The following is a 13643-nucleotide window of genomic DNA, read 5'->3' on the forward strand; positions in this document are numbered from 1 at the left end:
AAATCAGCAAACACACCACATTCACATAGACAACTATACTCAGTTCCTCCATAATTTGAAGGTTACATTTCTGATGAACCCCATGTAAAGGAAAACTCACATTATAGAATGTGTGCCTTAATCGGCACTACACCTAATTATTATTATTATTATTATTTTTTTTTTTAAGGTACTTGTTAAATGCTTATTACATGCCAACCACTGTACTAAGCCCTAGGGTAGATACACGTTAATCAGGTTGGACACAGTCCCTGTTCCACATGGAGTTCACAGTCTAAGTAGGGGGGAGTAGGATTTATTCCCCATTTTACAGATCAGGAAACAGAGGTGCAGAGAAGTTAAGTGAATTGCCCAAAGTTGCACAGCAGATGAGTGACAGTTGGAATTAGAAGCCAGGGCCTCTGACTTCCAGGCCTGTAATCTTCCCATTAGGCCACACTACATCTTATGTGCATATCTGTTTCTTCCACCATCGCATAGCATTCTTACATGGACAGACACACATTTTCAGAAGAACTTTCTGTGATTCCCCCCGAGTGTTATATCTAAAATGCATAGTAAAGTCCCAAGTTATACTGCTGGTGCCTGCTTTTCATGCCCTTTCCATGAGAAGCAACATGTCCTAGTGGTAGAGCACAGGCCTAAGCACCAGAAGGACCTGGGTTCTAATCCCCCTTCCACCACTTGTCTACTGTGGGACCTTGGGCAAGTCACTTCACTTCTCTGGGCCTCATTTAACTCATCTGTAAAATGGAGATTAAAACTGCGAGCCCCTTGTGGGATGGGGACTATGTCCAACCTGATTATCTTGTGTCTACCCCGAAGCTTAGAACAGTGCTTGATGCATAGCTAGTGCTTAGCAAATACCATCATTATTATTATTATTATTATATCCTACTAATTTTCTCTGTTCTCCTTGCCCCAGTCTTCCCCACTCTGTATTGTCCATGAGGCTCTAGGGCATTTCCTCCCATCTGTCCTGTGTCCTTGGACTGGCGTGTACTTTTCACTCTCCTCACCCTGGCCACCAGTCTCCGGCTCTCCTGACGCAAATCACCAGGCCCTTGCAAGATAGGCGATTGAACTGCAGGCTGGGGAGCGATCTGTGGCATTGATGGTATAAGGTTAGCATAACTGCCTTCCAAGCAGTTGACCCGGGTTCGATTCCAGGCCAATGCAGTTGAAAAGTTGTCCTGTAGACGATAAACTTGTCGCAGACAGGGAATGTGCCCATTTATAGTTGTATTGTACTCTCCCCAGTGCTTAGTACAGTGATATGCAAACAGTAAGCACTCAGTAAATACGATCAATCGATTGATTGGCAGCGGGCCTTCTCACTATGATTTGTTTTGAATCGACCTTCCTCAGTCACTGGACTTTATTGAGCTCGCACTATGTGCAAGACATTGTAGCAAGCATTTATGATTCCAGCCCTCAAGGAGTTTATGATCTATCAGAGGAAATGATCACGAAATAAATCACAGATAGGAGGAGGAAGATAATGGAAAGATGGATAGGTGGATGTGTAAGTGCTTAAATAGTGGAGTAGGCAAGTCGATATGCACCAAAGTGATATGGGTCACTGTGCGTAAGTGCTTTAGTGCTGAGGTGGTGGAAGTTTGGAGGGCATGATGTAGGGAGAAGAAAAATTAATTAGGGACAGCTATCTGGAGGGGGCAGGTTTCAAATTTCAATGAGTGCACCCTCTTTCTCTTGTTGTTGTGGTATGTGGTGAACACAATTAATAATAATACTTGAGGTAATTGTTAAGTTCTTTCTATGTGCCAAGCACTGTACTAAGATGCTGAGATGGCTATGAGATAATCAGATCCCACATAGGGCTCACATTCTAAGTAGAAGGTAGGACAGACATTGAACCCCCATTTTGCAAATCAGGAAACTGAGGCACAAGAAGTGAAGTGACTTGTCCAAGGTCACAGCGGACAAGTGACAGAACTGGCATTAGAACCCATGTCCTCTAACTCCCAGGCCTGTGCCCTTTCTTCAGAGTTCTAATCTTTTCAATCTGCCAGTGCTCGGAAGCATCTTCGTCTCTTCCATCACCTCGGTTTCCTTTTTTTTTTTCCCAGTAGCATTTTTTAAGCACTTACTACGTGCCAGGAACTGTACTAAACATTGGGGTAGATAGAATTTAATCAGATTGGACACAGTGCTGGGGCTCACAGTCTTAATCCCCATTTTCCAGATGAGGTAACTGAGGCACAGAGAAGTGAAGTGCCCCGCCCAAGGTCACACAGCAGACAAGTGGCAGAGCCGGGTTTAGAATCCAGGTCCTCTCACTCCCAGGCCTGTGCTCTTTCTGCTAGGCATGCTCTATCTGCATTTTCTCCAGCTCTGCTAAATCCTCTCTGAGTTAAGGTGGCAGAACTGCATCAAGTATTCCAGGTGTAGGCATGCTATGGTTTTTAGAGTGAGAAATTCTACCTTTTAATTTGTTTTCTATCCCTTTCCTGACGAAGCTCAGCACCTTGTTTAGCTTTTTGGTTGCTGCTTCTCACCCAGCTAATGATTTGCTCTTTTGTACATTCTTATTTCCTCAGGTGTTTTGGTCTCTGAAAGATAGTGCGTTGTCAGGCAGTCTTGGCAAGTTGGCAAGTCAGTCATACTATATGTTGCCGACTTGTATTTCCCAATCAATCAATCGTATTTATTGAGCGCTTACTATGTGCAGAGCACTGTACTAAGCGCTTGAATGTGCACACAGTAAGCACTCAATAAACACGATCAAATGAATTTGGTATACAGAGCACTGTACTAAGCACTTGGGAGAGTACAATATAACAATTGTACCTAAGTAGAAGGTAGGACAGACTTAGGTACCTTCTACTAATTATACAACAGACACATTCCCTGCCCGTGGTGAGGTTGCAGTCTAGAGGGGACTTACAGTCTAGTCCAGTGCACTGGACTAATAGTGATAGTAATAACGGTATTTGTTAAGTGCTAACTATTTGCCAGGCACTATACAAAGTGCTGGAGTGGATACAGCAAACTCAGGTAGGACACAGTCCCTGACCCACATGGCGCTCACTAGTCTCAATCGCCATTTTACAGGTGAGGTAACTGAGGCACAGAAAAGTGAAGCAACTTGCCCAAGGTAACACAGAAGACAAATGGCAGAGCTGGGATTAGAACCTGTGACCTTCTGATTCCCAAGCCTGTGCTGTATCCACTATACCATGCTGCCTATCCACCGACCCATTCAATCAGTGGTATTTACTGAGCGCTTACTGTGTACAGAGCACTGTACTTACTGGCTTTGAGGAGGACAATACAGTAGAGTTGTTTGGCATGATCTCTGTCCTAAGGAGCTTATAATTGGAACTCAAAGACCATACTGCATTAGAACTCTCTGGCATGATCCTCCCAGAGCTCCTACCCACACCTTACCACAGTACGAGAGTGAAGCTGGTAGAAATTGGGGAATTCCCGCTGGAGTTTTGCTGTCAATCAGTCAGTCATTAATGTCTTTTATTGAGTGCTTACGGTGTGCAGAGCACTGTGTGAAGAACTTGGGAGAGTACAAGAGTTGTTACACATGTTCCCTATCCCTAAGGAGCCTACATTCTAGAAGGGGAGACAGATATAAAATAAGTTATGGAAATGTACATAAGTACTGTGGGGCTGAGAGTGGGGTGAATCTCAGGTGCTTAAAGGGTACAGACACAAATGCGTGGTTGATGAAGAAGGGAGAAGTAATAGGGGAAATGAGGGATTATTCTCTTGGAGATGTGATTTTAGTGAGGCTTTGAAGACAGGAAGAGCGACAGTCTGTCGTATATGAAGTGGGAGGGATTTCCAGTCCAGAGGGAAGGCAAGGGCAAGAGGTGGGCGGTGAGATAGATGAGATCAAGGTATAGTGAGTTGGTTGGCATTAGAGGAACCAACTGTGCGGGCTAGTTGGCCAAAATTGCAGCGGCCACAGAGGCAACTGCCCTGGGAACCAACTGTCTGCTGGTTCATAGACCTATGGCTTGTATCCACCACATAGCTTGTAATCATCACTTTTGTAGACAATAGGTCTTGGAGGTAAAACGTTTTGTGCATTTTACAATGTGCGGCACCCCTTTCACCTGGCATTTTGTACCCCAGGGGGAGCACAACTGGTAGGGTTGAGAGAATGCAAGTGGCATTTGGTAAGTCCCCAGTGCCACAGCCAATAGTAATAATAGTGTCAATAATAATTGAGGCATTTGTTAAGCTCTTACCATATGCCAAGCACTATACTGAGCTCTGGGATAGATGAGTATATGCAGGTTGAATACAATTCCTATCAATCATTCAGTTATATTTACTAAGTGCTTACTGTACTAAATGCTTGGGAGAGTACAGAATAACAATATAACAGACACATTCCCTGCACACAACAAGCTGACACACTAGAGGGGGAGGCAGACATTTAATATCAGTAAATAAGTTATGGATATATACGTAAGTGCCGAGGGGCTGAGGGGAGGATGATGAATAATGGAAGAAAATCAGGGTAAGGCAAAAAGAAATGAGGGCTTAGTCAGGGAAGGCCTCTTGGAGGAGATATGCCTTCAATAAGGCTTTGGCAGTGGAAAGAGTAATTGTCTGTCAGATATGAAGAGGGAGGGCATTCCAGGCCAGAGGCAGAACATGTGGAGGCGGATAGATAGCCACTGGAGGTTCTTGAGGAGTGGGGAAACATGGCCTGAATGGTTCTGTGGAAAAATGATCTAGGCAGAAAAGTAAAGTTTGGACTGGAGTGGGGAGAGATGGGAGGCAGAGAGGTCAGCAAGGAGGCTGGTCCATTAATCAAGGCAGAATAATAATAATAATAATAATAATAATGGTATTTTATTAAGTGCTTACTATGTTCAAAGCACTGTTCTAAGTGCTGGGGAGGTTACAAGGTGATCAGGTTGTCCCACAGGGGGCTCACAGTCTTCATCCCCATTTTACAGATGGGGGAACTGAGGCCCAGAGAAGTGAAGTGACTTGCCCAAAGTCACACAGCTGACAAGTGGCAGAGCCGGGATTTGAACCCATGACCTCTGACTCCAAAGCCCATGCTCTTCTCCACTGAAACACGCTGCTTGTGCTTGGATTAATGTGGTAGCAGTTTGGATGGAGAGGGAAGGGAGAATTTTAGCAATGTTGTGATGGTTGAACTGATAAGATTTAATGATAGATTGACTATGTAGGTTAAATGAGAGAGAGGTGCACCAAGGTTATGGGTTTGTGAGACAGGAAGCATGGTGGTTCTGTCTACAGTGATGGGAAAGTCCCAATTAGTGGTTGGGAGGCAGAGAAGGAGTCCGTGAAAGAGACTGAGAATGCGCAGCCAGAGAGATAGAAGGAGAACCAGGAGAGGACAGTGTCAGTGAGGCCAAGGTTGGATAATGTTTCTGGGAGAAGGGAGTGATTGACAGTGTCGAAGGCAGCTGAGAGATTGAGGAGGATTAGGATGGGATCACCCATGGGATCTACAGTCAGAGTAGGAGGGATAAAAGGTATCGAGTCCTCATTTTTCAGATAAGGAAACCAAGGCACAGAAGAGTTAAGTGTCTTGCTTGAGGTCGCACTGCAGGTAAGTAGCCCAGCTGGTATTCATTCTCCCTTTCATTCAGTAGTACTTATTCATTCAATCGTGTTTATTGAGCACTTACTGTGTGCAGAGCACTGTAATAAGCGCTTGGGAAGTACAAGTTGGCAACATATAGAGACGGTCCCTACCCAACAGCGGGCTCACAGTCTAGAAGGGGGGGAGAGACAACATATTTATTGGCCCTTACTATGTGCCGAGCACTGTACTAAGCACTCGGGAGAGTACATTACAATAATAAACAGACACATTCGCTGCCCACAGCGAGCTTACTGTCTAGAGGGGGAGGCGGACATTACTATAAATTAGTAAATACTCGAACCTAGGTCCTCCAACTTCCAGGCTCATGCTCTTTCCACTGGGCCGTGCTGCTTTTCTAATCAATTCCTTCAAGCCGGTTATCAGTCCTGTTGTCTAAGGATGGAGGCCCAAGTCCACTATTGATGATGAGAGAACCCCTCATCATCTGCCATGAGCTTACTCACTCAGCAAGCCGTGGCTCATTAGCTCACCAATTCTCTTGACAGTGGGGACCCAGGCGGGGTTGTTTTTCCCATTTTATGACTCAACTAGGGTCGTGCCAATCGTAGAGCTGAGCCCAGCCAGCCTGGCTCCAGATCCAGTTAGTTCGGCTACGAGACATCACTCTCCTTAGAGAGCAATAAGAGTAACAAAGGGAAGATCCTCGGATTCTGCCTTCCCTGGGAAAACGCCAATCACTTACTCGTTCTGGGGGAAGCGATACACCCCAAGTTGTCCATTGTTTGCTGAAGGCTATTAGCTCGTGGCCAATGCGATGTCCCTTTTTTCTAATTATACATGTTTGCGACTGTTCTGCTGGGAATGAGGAATGAGAGGAAAATGAAACCAGATATCTACAGTGACTGACTGTTAGAAAACTTTAATAATTAATTAGCAAACATCTATTGGACCCCAGGGTCAGGGTGCAAGGAAAATCATCGATCGGTCTAATACATGAGGAATGTAAAGCTTGTTCCTCTTTATGGTTAGTAACACTTGGATGCTTGGTAGACCGATGGAGATGATGGCTCCTTAAAGCCTGAAAAAGCAATATGATGGGAGCGTTAACTTTAGCTACGCTATTTTTGAAGCTTGGTCATGCTTTCCATTATAAACTCGAATTTTCAGAGGTTTATAAATCTGAGATATAAATTCCCAATGGACTTCCACTGGAGAGATTTTAAAAACGTCCTCCTGATGGAGTGCCTTTAAAAAATATGAGGGTGGGAAAGATTTATTTATGCCGTGGAGACATAGAAACTAAATCTTTGGGACATAAGGTGTATTCTGTGATATGAACATGGGACTTTTTTTTTTTTTAAATGAGAAGCTTCTGTCCTGATTCTGTAGTGAGAAACCAAAATTCCAACTCTGGACCCTTTCCTTAGATCCCGATTGTACTCTGTGATCAGAAACAGAGTTTGGGAAAGCCCTCTCTTATTATATGGCCGGTACATAAATGCTGTTTTTAATAAATACCAAAAATATATTGAAGTTTTGGCCTCGGCAAAGGGTTTATCGCTGTTGCCCCTTGGGTGAACTTTGAGCGCCTGAGCTGTTTCATTCAAGACAGCATGATGTCATTTAACTCACAGATTTCCTTCTCATTGGAAAAAGGAATGTTGTTTCCCCCCGAATAACCTAGGGGTTTGAACAGTCCCATGCCAGTATTTTTGCCTTTCGGATTCTCCTCTAAGGACACGAATATTTTGCAGAAGTGATTCTGCGGCACCCTCTCTGAGAGACTCATGCTCTACCGATAGAGCATGGGCCTGGGACTCAGAAGTACCTGGATTCTAATCCCCGCTCCTCCACGTGTTCGCTCTGTGACCTTGGGCAAGTCGCTTCCCTTCTCTGTTCCTCAGTTCCATCATATGTAAAATGGGGATGAGAGTGTGAGCCCCAGGTGGGACAGGAGCTGTGTCCAACCTGATTAACCTGTATCTACCCCAGTGCTTAGAACAGTGCTTGGCTCTTAGTAAGCATTTAACTAGTTGTTGTTGTCTTATGCTGTCGACTCATGTCCGATCCATAGCGACGCCATGGACACATCTCTCTCCGAACTGCAATCTTTCTGGTAGTGTATCCATAGAGTTTTCTAGGTAAAAATACGGAAGTTGTTTACCATTGCCTCCTTCCGCGCGATAAACAAGTCTCTGCCCTCGACTTTCTCCCATTCTGCTGATGCCCAGCTCTGGTGAGTTTTGACCTGTAGCAGATTGCCCAAGGTAGGAATGGAATGGGTAGACCTCTGCTTGACTTTCCCTCCTGTAGTTGAGACTGATAGAGTACTGGAAGCTCTCCAGGTGCGACCCTGAGAGGATAGCTTAACAAGTACCGTAATTATTATTGCCCTGGAAAAAATTGAGTTTCCACTGGAAATCGAGATTTCCGCTCTTATATCATTAGAATTCTTCTAAGAATTATAAACCCGGAGCTGTCCCCCAAATTGGAAGCGTGCTAACTTTCCAAACAATTCCTGGCAGTCTGGCAGGCTGGCAGATGCCAATTTGGATCAAGATTTTTGCCTTGAGCTGTTGAGAAGCATCTACCCTGATCTTGACCATTTGAGGAATTGGCTCCCGTGGAGGGTGGGCTGGGCCGGGGTCAGAGGCAGAACAACTCCAGAACATCTCTTCGTGTGCAGAACCGGGAATTGGCTAAATGCCACAGTTGGGAAATCTGCAGTTGTTCCGCTGGGCCTTCCGTAGCTGTTCTCGCTGTAGTCAGCCAGATTTATTGCAGAGATTTTTAGTGACATGAGGGAGCAACAAAACGTGTTATAATGTTGGGTTGTTTTGAGTTTTCTTTTCATAAAGAACTAATGCAGGAATTGCACTGCATTGTGTCACGTTCACCTGAAATGTTGCTTAAAAGCTTTATATGTAGGGTCATCCGGCTCTGCCAATTGTGTAGAGAAGCACCGCGGTCTAGTGTATAGAGCATGGGCCTGGGCATAAGAAGGACCTGGGTTCTAACCCCAGCTCTGCCTCATGTCTGCCACTTGTCTGCTGTGTGACCTTGAGCAAGTAATTTAACTTCTCTGTGCCTCAATTCTATCATCAGTATAATGAGGATTAAGACTGAGAGTCCAGTGATTTGCCTGGATCTCTCTACCCCAGCTCTTCGAACAGTGCCTGGCAAGCAGGAAGCACTTAAATACCATTTGATAAAGCAAAGGAAAAAATACCGTGTTTCTTTCATTAGTCTCAGAAATAAGTTGCTGAACATGAATATTTGGGTTTGTTTGGCCATCAAGGATCACAACAAGTCTTAGGTGGTCTGTCTGTTAGTGGCTGCTTATTGAGATGGGAGCCTGATTTTTCTATGTTATTTGTTAAGCACTTACTAGGTACCAGGCACTGGAGTAAGTGCTGGAGTAGATACAAGCTAATCAGGTTGGTCACTGTCCATATCCCACATTAATTAATTCACTCAACCACATGGGACTCACAGTCTTAATCACCATTTTAGAGAAGAGGTAACAGACACAGAGAAGTGAAGTGATTTGCTCAAGGTTGCTGAGCAGGCAAATGGTGGATCCGGGATTTCCGTATTTTTGCCAAGAAAACGCTATGGATACATTACCAGAACCATTGCAGATGGAAGTGGGGTGTTCTGGGAGAGATGTGTTCATGGCGTCACTATGGGTCAGGGGTGACTCAATGGCATAAAGCAAGTTCTTTATCAGGGAATATTTATTAAGTTCCCACAGGTGTATAGGGCAAGGTACAGCCCTCAGAAAGCTTTTGGTCAGGTAACTGCCGTGCCCTAACTCCTGGGAAAGAAGGAAGGATTGTCTTTCCTGCTACAGAAATTGAGGTGCTAAGAGATTCACTTTCTTCTTATTTAGGAATCTGGGTCTGAGTTAAAATGGAATCCTTGTGTCCTGAACTCTTAGTATTAGAGCACATTCCTTCCACTGATTGATTTTTCAGGAGGCCAAAGGTTTAGGGATTTTTTTTTAAACTGCTAAGAGAATGTGGGGTAGGGCAATGGGTTAACCCGGAATCCTCCATTTTGCCCTAGCTTGTTATATACTATCCTTAAATCCACCTAACACATTTATAGTACCTGAGCAGAGCTACCCATTCTTCAACCAGAGCACTTAGTACAGTGCGTTGCACACAGTAAGCACTCAATAAATAGGATTGAGTGAATGACAGCGTGGCTCAGTGGAAAGAGTACGGGCTTGGGAATCAGAGGTCATGGGTTCTAATCCCAGCTCCGCCACTTGTCTGTTGTGTGACTTTGGGCAAGTCACTTAACTTCTCTGGGCCTCAGTTCTCTCATCTGTAAAATGGGGATTAAGACTGTGAGCCCTACGTGGGACAACCTAATCACCTCGTATCCCCCCCCCAGCGCTTAGAACAGTGCTTTGCACATAGTAAGCACTTACAAATACTATTATTATTATTATTATTATTTACATCCTTGCACTCCCCTTCCATTTTTCTGTGCTTCCTGTATTACCTGTCACGGTTTTCCTTCTCCCGCTATAACATTTATTATGGTATTAAGTGCTTACTATGATTATCGGTGTCAAGCACTGTTCTGAGTTCTGGGGTAGGTACCGTTAATCGAACTGGACACTGTTCCTATCCCACATGGAGCTTACTATCTAAGTCGGAGGGAGTCCAGGCCTTTAATCCCCATTTTTCAGATGTAGAACCTGTGAGTTGCCCACAGTCACACAGCAGGCCCTTGGCTGAGCCGGGATTTGAGCCCAGGTCCTCGAAATTCCAGGCCTGTGGTCTTTCCATTAGGTCATGCTGCTTCTCATCTCCGTGTCTCTTAGGTTGTGCCAACACTGTACTCTTGCCCTGCTCATTTTCCCTTTTCTGTGTCTCTCTCCCCATCTCTTCTTTCCTTCCTCTATTTTCATCCATCGTTGTTCCCACCCTTTGGGCTTCTGATATGTGTGTGTGTGTTGTTGTTGTTGTTGATTTAATGTTATTCATTCAGGGTTTACTATTTGCCAGGCACTGTTCTAAGCCCTGGGTACATATAAGCTAATCAGGTGGGACACAGTCCTTGTCCCACAAATTATATTTGTTCTGACGATTTTGACATTTGTCCACATGTTTTGTTTTGTTGTCTGTCTCCCCTTTCTAGACTGTGAGCCTGTTGTTGGGTAGGGACCATCTCTATATGTTGCCGACTTGTACTTCCCAAGCACTTAGTACAGTGCTCTGCACACAGTAAGCACTCAATAAATACGATTGAATGAATGGAGCTTGCAGTCTTAATCCCCATTTTACGGATGAATTAACTGATGCACAGAGAATTCAAGTGACTTGCAAGTGGTGGAGTTGGGATTAGAACCCAGGTGTATATGTGTATGATGTGTATAGATCTATAATTTTATTTATTTACATCTTCCTTCTCTTGGTTTTTATTTTGGGACTTATTATCATTAACAAACATTATCTGCATGAGCGTTACCTGTTCCTCTTGCTTGTCTTTTCTCCCCCTTATCCTTTCTGGCTGTTCCTACCCAAAGCCACTCATATGTCCATGATACTAGTTAGCTTTGGGAAAACTCGGAAGTGGGTTTTTTTGTTTGTTTGTTTTTTGTTGTTTTTTATTTGTTAAGCACTTACTATGCATCAAAATCTGTTTTAAGTGCTGGGGTAGGTACAAGTTAATTAGATTGGACATAGTTCGTGTCCTACACAGGGCTCACAGTCTAAGTGGAGCAACAGGCATTTAAATTCCTATTTTACAGTCGAGGAAATGGAGGCATGGAGAATTTAAGTGACTTGCCCAAGGTCACACAGCAAGCAATTGGCTGAACTGGAATTAGAACCCAGGTCCTCCGACTCCCAGGCCATGCTGTACTTCTCCTGGTTTTTGTTACCTCCTTAGGACTACTCTTTGGGTACTACACCAGAAAAACCATTGCAAGCACATGCTGGGCCAAGTCCGTGGCATGAGGCTTGGCAAGTTAGGCTCAGGAAACCTGCCATATGGAATCCATCAACCAATCAATCAATCAGTGGCATTTATTGAGCATTTACTGTGAGCAGAGCACTGTACTAATAAGCCAGGAAGCTTCAGTGGCCTGCTTTTCCTGCAATCAAGGAGCGTTGCAATTGTTCAAGGGGCGAACATGAGGTCAGCCCAAATTGGCCCAGTGTAAGTCTGCTCCACTGCATGCAGAGTGCAAAGCCAGTCCAGAATGTTCCATTAGGCACCCGGTTTTGAATTTTTACTCTCATCTTCTAAATAGAGAGTGTACATTCCTTGTGGATTGAATAAAATCTTCAGTAATATAATGCCTTTATGCAATAAATATTTAAACACAAAGCCTGATAGCAGGGTTCTCATAGATTTAATAATAATAATAATGATGGCATTTGTTAAGCACTTACTATGTGCCAAGCACTGTATTAAGCGCTAAAGTGGAGACCAGCAAATCAGATTGGACACAGTCCCTGTCCCAAATAGGGCTCCCTGTCTCAATCGCCATTTTACAGATGAGGGAACTGAGGCACAGAGAAGTAAAGTGACTTGCCCCAGGTCACACAGCAGACAAGTGGCGGAGCCAGAATTAGAACCCAGATCCTTCTGACTCCTAGGCCCATTCTGTAGCCACTAGGCCACGCTGCTTTGATCCTCTCCCTCTGCCCCAACCCTGGCCGGCCCCCAGTTGCATTACTCTGGCTAGTCCTCGAGCCACCCCCACCCCTAGAGTGGTCTGGGATGGGGAGATTGGGGTAGGTGAGAGGGAGGAATCAGAGGATACTCTGCCTGTCAAATTTATCTTTTATGTCAACTATGTTATAGAGTACTCCCCCAGGCACACAGTAAAGAGCTGTGCACACAATAAGCACTCAATAATTACGATTGATTGATTGATATGGGTGCCAGCGCTTCTTTTCTCCATTAAGGCAATGTCCTGGGGCCAGTGTCCAAATCTACATCATGTGAATAGTATGGAATTCAGCTGGTCTCAGCCCTATCTGTAGGGTCCCATGGGGACAGTCCAGTGTCCAGCCAGTCTGACCCTTGTCCATGCATGAAGTATCTTTTCGAGCCCCCTGGCATTCGAGTGAGCATTGCTCAGACACCGATTATTGAGAGGGGAATGTTGCATCCATCTCCAGCAGGGCATGTGCTTGACTTGATTTTTCAGGAGCGATGATATGGGCACCGAACCCTCCCTCCATGCCATCTCAGCTGGCCCCTTCTACTCGGTGAGAGACAGCTTGTAGGGATAATAAATACGATTGATCGATCAAATGATTGATTGAGAGCAGGCGTACTCTGTGGCCCCAGAGCCGAGTGACTCTGAGGCTTCAACAGCAGCAGACACCTCTGTGCCCTTGTCCATTTTGAGAGCCATTGTTGACTACGACGCTCGGGTTGGTGGAAGAGTGTGACGGAGGAGAGCAGGTCTTTCCCACTTTATTGTGAAAATCATTGGAAAAGCAAAAAACAAAACAACAGCAGTACCAACAAAAAAAATGGCAGTTGTCCATTGTATAACTCGACTGGAGACAGAAGAGAGCAGGAGCATCAGAGGAGGGTTTGTACAGATACGGTGGATTGTCTCCTGTGTAGTAATGAAAAGCGAACTTTTTTAATGGTATTTATTAAGCACTTACCAGGCACTGTACTAAGTCCTGGGGTAGGTACATGCTGCTCAGGTTGGTTCATGTCCCATATGGGGTTCAATCACTCTTAATCTCCATTTTACAGATGAGGAAACTGAGGCCCAAATTTTACCATGTTCAATGCCTGCCTTTGCCTCATGACTCTTTTGAAGCTCCTTCTTACCCACACCCCATCACAGCCTTATACATTTTTCCCCACTTAACCAGGTCTCCCATGTTTCCCTTTTCGAACGCCATCCTCTCAGAGTTAATGGCATGAAGAGGCTAGTGTTGAAAAGTAGTGCTTGGCACACAGTAAGCGCTCAATAAATATGACCAATTGATTCAGATACATTGCAAAGCCAAAACAAGACGTCAGTCCAGAGACATTGTAAATTCTACTTCTCTTAACTAGAAAAATATTAAGGTGAAGA

General features: G+C 44.6%; 1 protein-coding gene across 7 annotated transcripts in view; it reads left to right on the top strand.

Annotated features, from left to right (window-relative positions):
• Positions 1 to 13643, top strand: part of BCAS3 (BCAS3 microtubule associated cell migration factor) — a 718088-nt gene that overhangs the window by 373298 nt on the left and 331147 nt on the right. The window lies entirely within an intron of this gene.

This window comes from Tachyglossus aculeatus, chromosome 17, assembly GCF_015852505.1.
Source record: "Tachyglossus aculeatus isolate mTacAcu1 chromosome 17, mTacAcu1.pri, whole genome shotgun sequence".
NCBI lineage: Eukaryota > Metazoa > Chordata > Mammalia > Monotremata > Tachyglossidae > Tachyglossus > Tachyglossus aculeatus.